We start from the raw sequence: 15,088 nt of genomic DNA on the forward strand, positions 1-15,088 counted from the left end.
AACGACGGCGAGAGGATTTGACTCAGCACATGTGAACTAATTTCTCCCTGTTCTCTATTCCTTATGCAAATAGATGCGGAATGAATGAGCTTGGCCTGCAGTGTGAACTGAAACCAGTCTGGTTGCTTCTCATTAAGATAACAGATAGCGTGACTCTTTCTGTGCCACGCTGAACTTGTTTTATAGGATTTTCTTACAGGAGAGCCACAGTAGGCCGTTAAGCGATGCCGTTCCACATATGTCTCTCCGGGGGACGCTGCTGTAGAACGGCTCAGAGCTCAGAGAGACGTGAAGGTGCCAGTGTGAGAGATGAGGAGAAGTGGAGTGCATATAGCTCACATCATTAAGTATGTCATTAAGCAAAACCATCCCCTTTGATTGCCACTGTGGGTTTTCAGATTGCTAACAACCACCCCACTGAGACATCATATTTTGCTTTAGAAAGAGATATGAGTAAGCCCTTTTTAAGCCTACTGTATCCTATCTGATGCTTACATTTCTCAGGTCTCTAAATGATCCGCATGATCAAAACTTTGCAAAACTGTCGCCGTCTGATTGATATTTCATACAAGTTCATACAAGGACTTTTAGTGTAGTTGTACAAATATAGGTTATGGTTCATGTGCCTGTTTGCTGTGATTTCTGTGCTTCTTATGAAGTAAACATAACTTTTATGCTGTTTATACGTTTACTGGTTTGCATATGTAATTTTACATGTTAATAAAATATGATTCATCAGGTTTTGATTTCATTTCGTCACTGTATTACATTGTATTTCATGATTTGCTTCTTACAATAAAAATGGCAGGGCTTTGTTTCTACAATTTAATCTTATTTTATTGGGAGATAAAGGGTGATACGCAACTACCCTAACCTTAACCCTAATCCTATCGCATATATACACATCATAGTCCATTTTTGCATTTGCATTTTCGTTTTTATTTGGCAAACTACTTATACGCACTTTCACGAGAACGGGTAATATATCAAATTTGACCACAGACAAAATAAGCCTAATTTTATATTATCTCTTCAATTTTCGTAAACTGTTCAATTTAGCAAAACTCAATTATTATTTATTTAATGTTTCTTTAAAAACTGTGTGATTGGTGCTTCAACTATTACGGCCAACTGTGAGAACTATCTTTCAAAATTTTTTATGTGTGTGTGTGTGTGTGTGTGTGTGTGTGTGTGTGTGTGATGATGATGATGGACGCCACAAACAAAATAACAATTTATTAGACATTGTTTACTCAGGAAATTATTAAAATGGCCAACCAACTGAAACTGAGTGGAAATGAGGTTCAGTGTTCATCTGTGATGGTTTCAGCCGGCAAGTTCTGGGATTTATTCACCTTGCGAAAGCTTAAACAATTCTTCTTAGCTTCACTCTCATTGTTAGCAAGATATTACATTAATTTATAGGTTGTCTTTAAGCAATTATCTACCTCATGATGCTGTGATGGTGGTGACATGATTACAGTACTGTCCCATATGAAAGCTCAGGCCAAATAATTGCACGAGACGTCTTTACAGGTAGGTGTTTTGTGTTGGGTTGGCGGTCTTTAAACCTGGTTTTGGTGAGTTACACATTACATCAACGTCACAGATCACAAATCTGATGAAAAAACAGGTCAGCTGACTGAACTCAGTATTGGTATTTTAGATAGAAAATGTAATCTTTACTCTCATGAGATTACGGCAATTAAACAAAATAATGTACTGTACTGTACTGTATTTTGTTTTATACTATTTATGGAGCATTTAGAAAACCATATGAGATCAATATGAGCTCATTCAAGTGGGGCTCATGTGAAACCAATAAACAAATGTATTTTTGAGATCTTGTTGAAGGACATTACGTAGTGCGTGTGCATTTGCAGCGTGTTCTTTCACTGTGTGATTCTATTTATTAAAATACATTTAGAATGATCACAAATTCAAGACATTTAAACCACTTTGAATCAATGAGGAGTGCCATTTATGTCCACAAATTAACTTGATTACAAACGTAATATTGATGTCTTACAACAGCTCAATAAACAAAAAAGGTTAATTAAGAGACATTATTGCCGGTTTTTGCTCAGTTTCGACGAAAAAAATGATGCCACAGCGCTGTTATGAATATGACGGTGTTTCGCTTCTGAATGAATCAACCGATTAAATGATTCGATTCAATCACAATGATTCACTTATTAAGTTGTTTTCCACCCCCTAATGAAGTTCACTTTTTCCACTTTTTTATGTGAATCACTTTAAATATCAGTATTTAGTTTCACGTTTAATATATCAAAACATTATTTATGTATTTTGTAATTACAGTTAGATTCATTGTCTTGCATTAAACAGCGTGCAAACGCATCTAAAAGCCGCTTCAGATGGAGATTAAATGTTGATTTAATAATTTCCATTTGCTTGGTAGCGCCTTATTATTCTAATTCACTGTTAAAATGTAAAAACGAGACTCGAAAGTTTCCGTTCACAAAAGATATCCGTTTGTAAAAACCTGATTACGAGCGTTAGTGACAAAATCAGCCAATCAACGCTTGACGTTCAGTGACAGCCCGCCCTCTGGATCCTGCGTCACTCGGCGATGGACCGCCCCTTTAATCAGGGAGAACAGCGAAGTTTTTATGGGCCATTTCAAAGATTGCAACCGAGTGCTATGATGGCTAACAGCTAGCACTGATCACACGTTTTTGTTGTTGTTGTTGTTGTTGTTGACAGTGTTTACTTTTTAATACGAGTAAAGCGACATGGAGTGACAGACGCATGGACTTTATTACAAGTGACAGGTGAGTGCCACTCACTTAAACATCTATAGATCCTTGTTTACCATTACTTCAAATAAAGTTGATGGTACTATTTTGCTCTATACAGAGAATAGTAATACTGAAGTTTTGAGTATAACGTGATATGCTTAATAGTGACACCAAAAAATGTTGGATTTAGACCCTAATATTTTTACTGGCCCTAAAAAAACCTGCTGGTCCCCACTGATTCTGCTTATGGTTTAATTACTCTTTTCAGCTTTCAACCAGATTTAGGTCTATAATGGAGTTCAACCGGATAATTTGAAGGATTTTGGATTATTTGAGCTGGATTACTAATGGATTGCCAGGCTGTAAGCAAGCTACTGAAATGGCAAAACCTGGACTCATAAGATCTGCTCACCTGTACATATTTTAATTCAAGCGGTGTTCCCACGGGTCATTGCAATCCTTGAAAGTTTGTAAAAAAAAAAAAAAAAAAAAAAAAATCAAGGCCCTGGAAAGTTTTTGAAAGTAAACACAGATACGGGTCCTTGAAAGTGTTTGAATTTATTTTGTGCAAAAAAATTCCATATTATTCCCCTAACACTTCATGGGCTGTGCCTACTATAGCTCGCTCGATTTGCGTTACTTTGTGATGTACGTGCCATGATGTTCACGCATGCTCAAAACTACTATGATTGCGATTATGCTGTGATTATGTGGCGTCTCAATGTTTCACAGACATTTGCAAAAATAGGCTGAAGCTGCTGAAATGTGACATCGTTATAAAATGGTGCGCAGAGAAACCATCCTAAAGTCAACCATTTCTCGAACATGCGTACGTGTGATTCACAGAATGAACGTACGAACAGAAATCCTGTGTACGCTTCTCTTTCAGATGTCAAATCTATGAATAGCAAATGATCTCGAACTGGAGGGCACATAAAGGGTTTCGGCTCTCTGCCTTGTAAACGACTCTTAATGTCATTAACACATGAAATATCCCCAGTCATCATAATTTAGAACAGGGAGCATGCATCAAACATCAAAAACCTGCAGTACTCCGACAATAAAAAGTGCATACGTCTGCTCAGGCCCTGGCGTTACACTGTTGCCCACGACTAATATAAATATTAGCCTTGTTGTGGATTTAAGTGCACGATCAAATCGGAGCATATGAACATTTTATAAATGAGGCCTGGAAAATGCAAGTTTCAAAATATTTGGTTCACCATAGAGCCAAAGGATGTAACGCTGAATTGCATGTAACATGTAACATTACATGTAACAACGTAAACCCACGAGGCAAGAAAAAAGCATTTAGCTGTGCTAAAGTTAATACATAGATATTTTAGAATACAGTATGTACTGAATATCCTTCATTTTTTGCTAGACAGAAATACGACGAATAGCATCTCTGTCATGGACAAAAACAAGTAAATGAAAAAGTTACAGTGTTACAGTGTTACAATGCATCTTACATGGTAACCGCTCTAAAACCTTGTTTACGCTTAAAATGTGTCCCTCACATTATAGTGCTTGAATTTGAGGTTGCTGGGTCTGGAAAATCCTATAGGCTCTTTGAGGTCTTACATATAGCCTATGCCGCATAAAGTGCAAAGCTACATGAAGTCACAGACTAGTGCAAACAGCAAGGAAGTAGAGTGCAAAACCAAGTGTGCAAAACTAGTGCAAACAGTAGTAGGCTGTATAGAGCTGCAAAAGTCAATCTGAGTAGCGGGTTAAACCAAATATTCTGACTATATACACCAGAACCAAGTCCTTCATTTGATGGCAGATGTTTGTCAGTTTTTAATCCATTTGAATAAGCCTTTAAAGGCATCTGTTCTCACTTAGTTTAATACAAAACCTATACGGGCTTGCTTTAATTGATCCAATGTCATATTGTGTACACAGCAACTAATTCAGCCGCTTACTTACGATCAGTCGTGGTAATGATGTTTAGTTTGATCAAACAGAACAACGCCGACAGTCTTCACAGATCCGTTTTTATACCTTTGAGCATCCAAAAGGATCATTACATGCTTCAGATCTGCCGTTCGTAAGCGAACCTTCACCGGTCTGACCGGAGGGTGTGTGTTTGTTTTGTGTTTCTGCCTGCTCAAAGAGCCGTGTCCACACAGCATTTGCGCGCCCTCTCTCGTTCGGTTTGCATCTTTCAGGTGCGCGCCGCGCATCAATGGAGGCTTTTTCTTAATGAGCAGCTGCGGCGCCTCAGTTAAAACAGCACATCTGCACGGCTGGGTGAAGCAAAACTGCGGCTTATTTCGCTCAGCCCGCGTGCATAAACGGCTCTTTCAGCGGCGTCCGCCAATCGGGGGCCCCGCTGGACGCTGATGCCGTAAAGTGAAGGGTAATTTGGGTAGCGATTTGCCACAACAAAAGCCGAGCTGTCAGAAATGATTTCAAGCTGATTCCAATTTCAGGAGACAACATTACCTTCTGTATCCATTATCCACTTAAGCGTGGAAGAAGATGTTACCTTGCCGAGTTTTGACAAAATTACACGGGAGATGTCCGCGTTACACTGGGTAAAATCACATCAGGACCTTGGCACTGTAGTGAGATCGCTTTTTCTCCCGCTGGAAGTTTCTTTGGGTGGGTGATTTCATGCAGTAAGATGCTATCTCAGAAGAGGATTTTACGCCAGCTTTATTCTGGTACAGACGTTTTTGCTCTTATAATAGCAGAGATATGGCTTGAGTTCAGCGCGCTGTATTGCATTGTCCTGCAGTAGATTTTTAATGGTTGAGAACGGTATGCATCACGTATACGTATGGTGCCTATCAGAACACAGATGATATTTTTTGGAAATGCATTGATAAGAAAAAGCTCTACATACATGCCTTTTTTTTTATTTGGTTTGAATTTGTAAATAAAACAAAGATTCCATGTTTTACAAGAAAATATGTGCCAAATCAACCAAATTGCAGAAACGTCCGTGATTGAGTTAGTACTGTTTTCTAAATAAAGACAAATAGTCAAATAAAGATGAATGATGAAAGACGGGTTAATATTTATTGAGGAATTTATTTAAGATGGAGGGGTAAAAATGACTTCAGAGAGACCGCTGCATCATCTTATTTTAAATTTGTTGACTTCAGCTATCTTTGTGCGCCAATATATGCCTTAAAGAGTTTGCATGTATGTAACTCAAGATGTCTTAAAGGTGTCTTAAGTAAACGGATAAAAAAGTAAAGTTAAAAGATTGTACTAATATCTGTGTTAAACTAAAATAATGCCGAAAGTCATACACGCCTGTAATATGGCTCCAAACGTCAGATCAAACCATTTTTAACCTCGGGTGGAGTTGGCAAGGAATCGTTTTCTACTTCATGTTTAAGTCAGCGTGTGGTTTTTGTTTGAATCACAAGCTATTTTATAAGTGAAAATCGTTTCTACGCCAGTTAAACAAATACAAAAGCATTTTTGGAACTGGATGTCCACATGTTTGACCATATAGTGTATATTGAAAAAAAATCTATATGCGTTTGATATTTTTTCTGTTGTTTGTACACTACAGTCTATAATGTCTTATAGCGCCTTGTTTCCACTGGCAGTATAACCCCAAGGTCTGAAGTGTGCTGTGGCGCATGTTGTTTTGTTGTATTGATGGCAAAGGCTTTTCGTATTGATTTCTGTGCTGAGACCTGAAAAGCCAATAATGCCGCCAGTCATAAATTATTTGTTTTAAACAATTAGAAGCAATACGAGCGCTTGAGATGGGATGATGCAAGCATGTGTAAGAGCTGCAGGGGGAGTTCAGTATCCGTATCTACCAGAACATCTCTTATCTGCAGAGGTGTAAAGTTTGATGTGAATCTTCACATGTCAGGCACACTTGTTAAGTGAGAATGGGATGTGTGTTGTTCTTAAATCTTCAACCGTCCCCATGAAGCATGAGCGCTTCCATAAAACTGGCAGGTTTGAGGAAAAACCCTCAGACAGACAGTTCTCACTGGATTTACAAATCTACTTTTTTTTAAAATCCATTATTTAAATTTTATTAGCAACTAGATTTCTTTTTAATCATTGTTATTAATGGCTTCACTGGAGATACCAAATGTTTGGAAGTTTCACCGTGACCACATCTTCTCCTAGGTCTTCAAAAAATAGCTCAAATTATCTTTGGTAATAATATGATTATATTTTGTCATTTTATGGTTTGTCATAAAGAAACATCTCAGGAAAATATTAAAAGGATTCCAATCCAAATATGACTTCTTGTTAAGGAACAGGACATCATACATGTCACTGTAGAGGACACTCAGGAATAAAAACAGGTTTATTTTGCATTTTGGGAGACATAATAATTGAATAGGAAAATAAATGATAAATTCACTACTAATAATTATAGACAAATGGCAACACAGTGAATTAAATATTTAAATATTGAAGTGCATTAAACACCGACTTTCTTTACAGTCTGTACTTTTGTAGAACACTTTTAGTACAGAATCAATTTATTAAAAAGAGCAGTTCGAGAAAAACAACAACCAAAACTCAAATATGAATATATTGAACAAAACTAGTCCATTATCACTATAGGTCGTGACAACAATACGCCACCTTAAAGATAATAGATACTCAGTAAACACTCTTCCATTGTGTCAGCTGAAGTAACGCAACACAAAAGGAAATCTAATTAGGTAAAGAAATCTTTTGCATAAACGTTTTCAGCATATTATGCAAATGAGGTGTTGTTTACTATCCATCAGTATAACTCTCATGCACCGCCCAATCAATGTTCAGCCTCCGTTGATCTTTTCAGATGAGCAAAGAATGCATTAAAAATGTCATTTCCTGCTTTTGTTTGAAGCCACCTTCCTGCAGCACGCGTGCATTGTGTTTCTGGTCCTGTCATCGCCAGCACGCTGCGGGAATGACAGAGGGAAGACGCTGGGAGAGCATTAATTGGGAGGTTGTCAGAGAAAGAGTCTCCTTCTCATGCCATCAGCGGCTCATCAGCCCGGGGGGGGATCTGTCTGCAAGCTGTCAGCCGGCGTAGATTTTCGCTTTTTATTAAAGATTGTTGTGCCATATCTCAAGGTCTCATCGACAGCCGAGGGAAAGAAATGAAAGGGATTGTGCTCTATTATAGAAGGTGTCAGGGATTTCTCTCTGTCTGTACAAAAAGGTTGTACGTTTATGGGTGTATATTAATCTTCCGCGACTCAGCTGGAGGAGCTCTGGGAAAAAGTAGAGTTACTGTCTTTTTAAACTTAAAAGAGTCGACTCGGAATCATTGAAACGAGTCTGTTTCGGTGTTTACGTCAAAGTGAAACATTACTTTCATCTGCCCGTTGGACTTTTCATGTTGGTCTGACTGAAAATGCAGTTAGTTTATTTGCCACTAGATGCCACTTCCTTTGGGCGTTAATACAGCCGCTTCCCATGGCAACGATGTACAAAGCAGCACTGACTTTATTATCAGCAGCGATGGGAATAACGCCGATATAAATAAACAGCATCACTACCAAGCGTTATTTTTTTCCAGTAACGAGCAATAATGATGCGCTGGCATGTAAACTATATTCTCGTATTTTCCGGTCAAAATAACTGCTGGTTTCTCTGGTAGTGGGTGGAACTCACGATCTTATTGGCTCGCGTGCCCGCATTGTCGACCTGTTTTGATTTCAGCAATCAATTTGAGTAAACGCAGATATCTTGATTAATATTCATGAACCCAGCAAAGTGCCAATTTGATGATTTGAGGAACACATAGCATTTTTTTCCCCATTTGTGGCAGGAAGCAAGGACTCCATATATATGTTTCAATATGTTATTGTTCAGTTGACTAAATCTATATTGTTTGAAATCAGATTAAATGTTTATTTGAAAGTGCATGTTTTGTCTGAATGGTCAGATCCAATTTGAAGTATTTTTTTTTCCTGTTCATTTTAATATGCTGGTTGGTCACTACTATAGCCTTGTGAACTTCACAAACGCAGATTAGATCTATGGAGCTGTAAGTCCACAGAAAGGACTTTATTAAGAGAGGGCTGCAGACTTGCTTTGCAGGGAAATATCTGAGCAGATTTGACAGGACACATGTTCGCTTGTTCAGCTTTTTTATTATGCAATATTTAAACCGTTTTCACCATCCATTGTGGGCGTAGAGAAAAACAGGCAAAATTGGGCCACGGACATGTCTCTATTCTGAAGATAATAGTACTCGGTCTTTGACAGGGCAGGCGTGTTTTAAGTCGCTGAGTCAGTTTGACGGCCATCACTGCAGTTTTCAAAGAGCAGCTTTGAAGTTGAGCTTTCTCCGGTCTGTCAAGAGAAACTCCAAAAACTGGTATCAGATGCAGCTTTTGTTGTAGATATGTTAAATAATTGACCCTTAGAAAACCTTTTTACTTTAAGTCCATAGTTCACCAAAAACTAAAAACTACCTGAATATTTCCTGACCTTTGAATCTTCGAGGAACTTTTCTCCATCTAAAGCTAATGAATCGAGCTGAGTTCTATGTGTTCCTAGGTCAAGTATTTTTGACCTTATGAGGTTCTGCAGTGGAGCTCAGTGTAGACCATTTTAGATGTCCAAAATCGAGATATTTAGGCAGCAGTGAGAACCTTCTCTAGCAAAATTATCAGTTATTTCATTAAAAATAGCTTTGGTAGCTCTGGAAAGAAATATTTTTACAACTATCTCAACATAGAATCTATTAAAAATAAACTTTTAGGTTAGAACCGCGTGATGTTTTTGTCTTTTCCCCAGAAGCATCGTCTGAATTGGTATTTAAATATAGTTAAAATTTGTCGCAGCTGAGTGCATTACATTTTCATTTGCAATTTAATAAAACACTGCATGAGAATAATGACTTTCAATGTGTATTAAAGGGATAGATTGCCCAAATATGAATATCCTGTCATCATTTATTTACCATCATACCATTTCTTTTGTTGTGCATGATCATTAGAAAAATTTTCATTGTGTGTTTTTTTTTTCATACAATGAAAATCAATGGTATTCAAAACAGTTTGGTTTCAACATTCATGCAAAATATCTTCTGCCAAAGAAAGTAAGTAAAATCTAATAATTCAAATGGCCCGATTCATTTAGAAATAAAAGTAAACGACTCTCTCTCTCTGAATGGGCCATTGACTCATTGGTTCACCTGATTCATTCAAAACTCAGATTCTTTTAGGAAGAACGTGCAAAACAGTTCTGCTGTATTTGTGTTGGCTTAAATGTAGCAAAAATTCTGTTTAAAATATAAGACGCTGATATTGTGTTATGTATTGAACTATTGTATAAAATAAATATCACACCGAAATCAGTAATTACTCAGATTGTTGCTTGTGGTGTTAAAACTGGTTTCTTAACCATATGATCCACGATAAACATGTGAGGCAAAGCTGGCTACAACAGATATTTTCTTTCCAATATGCTGAATATTATAAACAAGCAGTTAGTTGTTGCCCTGCATCATGTTCCTCACAAGAAAACCGTATGAAATGTATAATTTGCACTTCATAACTAAAAATGCACACCTTGTTCGACTTATCTGTAGTTCAATTCACTTGGTTTTACCATCTCGTTAAAAGGTCATTTAAGTACAGGTGGCATCTATATCTTTAAAAAATATTCATAATTGAGAGAGAAATTTGAATAATCAAAATACGTGTTCGCTTAGTTATGAACATAACTCAACTAGTAAAATCCAGCAGCCGTCCACTGCTTTATTAGGCAAAAGTCATTGCTTCTCGAGACCCCTGATATTCCCAGGTATCTCCATCTCATCTGTATACCGCCTTCCTTCACCTTTTCTTCTTCTGCTTCCCCTGTGTAGTCAATCATATAACATTCACATGTGTCTGCTAGTGCAGCAGAGAGCCGTGAGTCAGTCCTCAGTGTTGTTGGCTGCAGCTCGTATCTGAAATAAGATCTCTGAATGTTTGTGCTGCTGTTGCCACCGGCACCTGTCAATCCACCGCAGCTCTTTCACTGGATGCCGAGCAATTGAAGATATTATTCAAGCTGTTTCAGGCTGGATGAGGTTTACTGTTCAGGACTTCTGGAGATATCATGGTTGCTGCTGTGATGCTGGCTCACTCCACTAATTGGTCGTTTGGCTGTTTGTTAAAAGTCTGATTAGATTTTAGAACTTAGGAGAACTTAAAATTAAATACAGCATGTAGCTTTTATCTATTATTCAGAGATTATTTACATATATGGATAGTTGACATATCAATGTGTCCTATGGTGTGACACCCTCTGAAAATAAACCTCTCTCACCGGTTTTGTATCTCTAAGAATGAAGATACTTTTTCTCATGTTATTTGTAATGCTACGTTTTTTGTTCACACCAAAAATCCAATTTTCATTTGCCATGTAACAGACATTTCATGTTTGAATGCATTCAATTATTTACTGTCATTTCATATAAAAATGATATAAATTTAAAAAGTATTTATTTGCAAACCAATCAATAAGCTGGATAGGCACATGGGAAATTTAATTGCAATTTTTAAATGTATTTTAACAGTTGTTGATGTATTAAAACCTGAATTATCCTACATAAAACTTAGTTTATTGTTATTTTAGTATTATTTATATACTATTATAGTATTAATCTTTTTATAATATTTCTTTAAAATAAAAATATATTAATTTTAAAACAAAATAGAATTTATTTTAATACTTTTTATACTTTTAGATCTAATTTTATTTTTAATGCTAGAAAGTAAAAATGAATATTGCTCCTTAATTTATCGAATTTTATGTCGTTTTTTTATTTATTTGGTTTTAATTTTTACAATTTTAGTTTTAATTGTCAGTATGTGCTGTGGTCATTCAATGATGTGCTTTTTTTAATATTTATATTTTGCTCTTATTTTAATTAAAATTAAAAAAGCTATTTTTATTTAGTGGGCAAGGAAACATTTCTAATCTAGTGAGTTTCGGTTGTATTCTTTTTTACTGTTTAAGCTTTTTATTTCAAAGATTTTTACCAGTGTTAAGATTAACAGCGCTGCTTTGATACGCATGTGATCTTAAATGACTGACGAAGCCAGTCCATTTTTTTTCCCAATTAAAAGGCAGAGAACTGATCACGACTACTAAGCATCACTGGCAGTAAGGATGCTAATTTTCGGACATCTCCGATTCTGCTGTGGTTATTTGTCCACCCGCTGCTCTACAGAAATGCAGATGCAGTTCTGTGTTGTTGGGCCGCTCACATCTGCTGTGCCTTTGAGACTAATAACCAACTGGGTGGAATTGAATTGCATCCACAGGCCTCTCTCTGGATCCGTGGCTGGTCTCCACCGGCCGCTCTCATTAGAATGGAAATGGAAGTCACAGTATCTGGACGTCTTGAGGGAGAGGTCAGAGAGACGGGGCGGGCCCGCGCTAAAACCCAGAGACACGCTTTTCCTTTATTCTGAGTCCGGGAGCCTGTTTACTGGCTTTGCATTGCGCTTTGATTATGTTTGGGAAACGGAATGAGATTATTCACCCAGCCGCGTCGACCTTCTTTTAGGGACGGAATACACACGCCATTGTTAGAAATTGAAAATCACAGCAATCAAGCCAAATCTGGTCGCCCTTATTTGATGAAACGAAGCGTAATGTATTGCATCTTGACCTGGAATTGAATCGGGCTGTAGATATATTTCAGCTGCTCTTTTCTTCCGTGCAGAGCTATTAACCAACCGAGCAGAAGATCTCGCTCCATAAGTGGAGCATGCGTATGATGACTTGTGTCTTCTCAGCGTGAGGTAGACTTCAGATACGCAAAACCTCACAGCACTGTGATCACTTTATCTTCAAAAGAAAGAAGCGCCAATCGTAGCAAATTAGTTCGACATTTTGTCAGGTTGTGTTTGATTACTTTTTGTGTGCAACTGGCGTCATTAGAAAACGTGGAACTGGTTGTCCTTGTATAGTTTTGCTTTGCGTTCTTTTATTTCAACTTGAAAATGGATGACACAGTAACAAACTGGCTGGGATTAGCAGAGACCATCAGAACTGGCTATTAAGTATTTACTTTTTTTGTACTAATTTGCTAATTTGTTTGTTCATTTCCAGCTCTATGTTGTTTTTAGTCAGCAGCATATTTAAAAGTCGTATCTGTTTAATAATTAAAAACATAAATGTTGCCATTGAGTTACAAAATAGAACAGGTTTCATGCTTTTATTGCTTTTGTTTAATTTATCTTATGATATCTCCTTCTTATATAGTTTTTAGTAAAAATAAGTTAGTAGTATTGAACATTTAAAGCTAATATATATCAGAGATTTTATTTCTATTCTGACTTGTTTATAAGCTACTTTTATATTATGAATAAAAATGTATTTTGAAACATAGTTATTAAACATTCCTAAGTACTAGCAAATATATTCATATCCAGTATCAGTACGTTCTTTTTGAACCATAGTTTGTTCACCTAATTATGTTATATAAGAAAACTAAAGTATTTAAAAAAGAACAGTTCAGCCAAAAATGAAAAAGGACAGCATGTTTTCCCCTTTCAAGCCATCCTAGGTGTATTTGACTTTCTGCTTTCAGACCGAACACGAGTTTTAAAAGATGCATTCTGGCTCTTCGGAGCTTGGTAATGCTCGGATAACGGTTATTATTTTAAAAAGCTCCATAAATCAGTGATATGCTAACCTACAAAACTAACCTATATGCCTTGGGGCATAAATCGATGGGATTTTAGAAACAAAAATGTATAGTTTTCAAATTATAATGTGTGTTCATCTGAAATAATAAAAGTCATATACACCTAGGATGGCTGGGAATTGAGATATATAGGTTGTAATTTAATAGTTATATTTTACTAATAGTTATATTTAAAAATAAAATAAAATAATAATAATACATATATATATATATAAATGTGTATATATATATATATATATATATATATATATATATATATATATATATATATATATATATGTAGGTACTTTCTGAATTTAGATCTTAATTTAAAGATAATTACTAAATTTAGTTAATTCATCCTTAGACCAACGTAAGGCAGTTAATTAAATAATAGAATTAATAAATATTTTTATAAATCATTGAATAATTAAAGTAGCATCAACAAAATAAAATTAAATATATAAAACTTTTAGCTTTAAGATTTTGTTGGACAACCCTAATAAAGTTCAAGAAATGATCAAATGCAAGAAAAAATAAACAATAACAGTATTTGTCTGATTATTTGTCCTTGGCTAGCCAAAACAAAGCTGCAGTACAAACAATGCCTTTTGCGAATGAGTCAAAAAGTCAGTAATGAGTCCGGATACGGCCTAATGACTCACCGAATCAATCAGAAAATACCCGATCGGCTTCCTTCAACATCAATCTGAACCCATGACCTTGGCACCTAGCATTATAATACTTTCCGCTGATCTTTAGAAAACGTTCAACGGCTGCGCCAAAGCAGCGAATTGTTTTCACCGTGAGAAGCCAAATGACAGCGATTGAGGGCTTTCCTCAAGCCATCTTACTGCCCAGCTCCCATTACTCAGACCAGCACAGGGCTGTGTTACATTTAACAGTGCTTTTCTTTGTTTATAGGAAGCATGCACAGGAGGATAGCACAGACATGCGATTGCTGCATCATTCACGTACAGAGATGGAAAATTAAAAATACAAATAACGGCGTCTCCACTCAAACGGTAATCCACGCTAATTACTCTGGTTTGTGAGCAGACAAAAAGACACACTCAGCCTGTTTGTTCTCTTTGATGTTCTTAATATGTGTTTTTGTTGTGATTTCAGTAAGGTTCTAATGAGATTAACATTTGGACTCTTTCAAAATAATAAGGCAGTCTTGAGGCTGAATAGATGTATTGAGTCCTGTGTGTGTGTGTGTGTGTGTGTGTGTGTGTGTGTGATGGGAGAGAGTCCCAACAGTTCAGTGGCGTACTAACAGAATATCAATGTTTCTGGGACCCGTGTTCTGCTCAGTAGAGAATGCATGAAGATGTCTCTAATTAGTACCTTGCATGAAGCACCGTACACTTCTAATACAGTTTTTCTAACGACATTCCTTCCTGATAATTAGCAGTAAGTGGAAGCATGTATTTTGAGATTTACGCACGGTTGGAGGCGAACAGAGTTTCTTAGAAACGCAGACAAATGCATTTCTGCAGAATTCAAAAAGGACGTTTTTGCTCAGTGAAAAAATGGCCCAGTGATGAACACACACGTCTTTGTGATCTTATTACGCCGTTCTGGGCTGAATGTAAAACTTGACTGTTCTTCTTAGTTATTTTTTTTAAAATTAAAATCTATGTTGTAAGTAGGCTGGCTACGTGTTTGTTTTTCCACCTCCAACCTAAGATGCTGA

The sequence above is a fragment of the Puntigrus tetrazona genome, chromosome 6 (assembly GCF_018831695.1).
Source record: "Puntigrus tetrazona isolate hp1 chromosome 6, ASM1883169v1, whole genome shotgun sequence".
In the NCBI taxonomy this organism is placed as follows: Eukaryota; Metazoa; Chordata; class Actinopteri; order Cypriniformes; family Cyprinidae; genus Puntigrus; species Puntigrus tetrazona.